Here is a 1674-nt window from a genome sequence, read left to right as displayed (position 1 = left end):
ACTGGGAAACCATCTCAGTCCCTGAGAGAAAGACTGAAGTTACAGAGTGGGACAAAGAAGGAAGTGTCCCTGACCAAGGGGTTCATCACCAAAGACTCTGCAACGGATGTCTGGCAGAGACTTGATAGAGCATGAACACATGGAATGCCTCCCACAATTGACTGAGGAAGAGGTGCTGGGGTGTCTATACATTGGCTCCCCTTTCCTATTCTCAAGGAGCTCTCTGCACTCTGAGCACTCATGACAGACCTAGAGAGGACCCATCGCCACTGCCATTATTCCTGGCATCAGGGGATCCCAAGGAAGAGGCTACCCCCTGTCAGCCTGCCCCAAGCAGAAGCCTGAGAGGGACTGTCGGACCCAGTGGCTGCAGATGAAATGAGAAGAAAGGCTGAGGGAGATGTGAGGCAGACATCGGATGTGTCTGCCACAATGTGCTTCCTAGAGGAGTTGCAGGGAATCACAGGGACCCGGGCACAAAAAGTACTTGGCATAGTACGCTGTACCTAACACATACCCACAAATGTTATCAGTTGCTATGTTGATGTGTTAACAAACTTCTATTGTCAGCTTAGGCAATCTTACTTCATTTAATCTGCAAGCAATGCTCTATGGTAGGCAATATGCTCATTTCACAGATGAGGATACTGAGGATCAAAAGGCTCCCACTAACAGTGGTTTGTCCAAAGTCAACCACCAACAGCCAGAGAACAGGTCTGTCTACAGTGCATTTCCTCCTGCAGAAGGCTTCTCTGGTGGGAGGGGACAGAGACCTTCTCTTGGGAGAGGAGTGTTGAGTAAGCAGTGGTGGGAGCACACTCCTTAACCCTCCTGCATCTTCTGTTTACTAGTCTGTGGCCTTCACCAGGGCTCTCAGTCCCTCCAAGCCTGGCCTAGGTGGTCGCATTGGCAGACAGCTCCCCAGGAGGCCTCCTAGCCCAATATAGCTCCTCTACCCCTACTTCTGGAGTCACTGCTGGGCGCGCAAGACACAGTCCCGGGGGCTCCCACTAACAAGGCCCTGAGGGAGAAAACACCAATTTCTGAGGACTCATTAGGAAACTCCGTTTGAAGAAAGTTTCTCCTTCCTGCCTGTCTTCTGGGGCTTCACCCTCATCCCAGGACCAAAACAAGTCTGGAAATTACTTTGTCTCTGCTCAAAGATACTGCTTGGAGTTGACATCTGAGAAATAAATCCCTCCCTTAGCAAAGCTATATCTTGTCCTATTTGCACCTCTCACATCCTGGGTGGCTATGATGTTTTGAAGAAGTCCTGTAAACCTTAGCGATCCTACCATGAGGTGGAATTTAGGTCACCTTCTCTAACCTCTTACTATAAAGCTAGGACTAAGATACAGCCCTTTTACTTCTTTTTCACAGAAAATCTAAGTACAGGAGGCTGTGAGTCTGGTAGCTATATTTAGGAGGGACTCCAGTTGTTTAACCAACAACTTCTTTTCCCCCAAGTGTCTCCTCCCTCCTGGAAGAAATAACACTGTAAAAAAATGGTGCTCGATTAAGAAAATATTTGCATGTTACCATCATTTGTTATGATTAGTCCCTTACTTGCTTTCGGTGGATAACTGTGTCTGCATAACTCATCTTCCTCTCTGAAGGGCCACACTGGCCCCTACGCCCATGCCTAGGTGAGTGTGCTCTTGAGTTGTTCCCCTG

This window comes from Suricata suricatta, chromosome 17 (genome assembly GCF_006229205.1).
Source record: "Suricata suricatta isolate VVHF042 chromosome 17, meerkat_22Aug2017_6uvM2_HiC, whole genome shotgun sequence".
NCBI classification, from domain to species: domain Eukaryota; kingdom Metazoa; phylum Chordata; class Mammalia; order Carnivora; family Herpestidae; genus Suricata; species Suricata suricatta.
Note: the sequence above shows the minus strand (reverse complement) of the source record.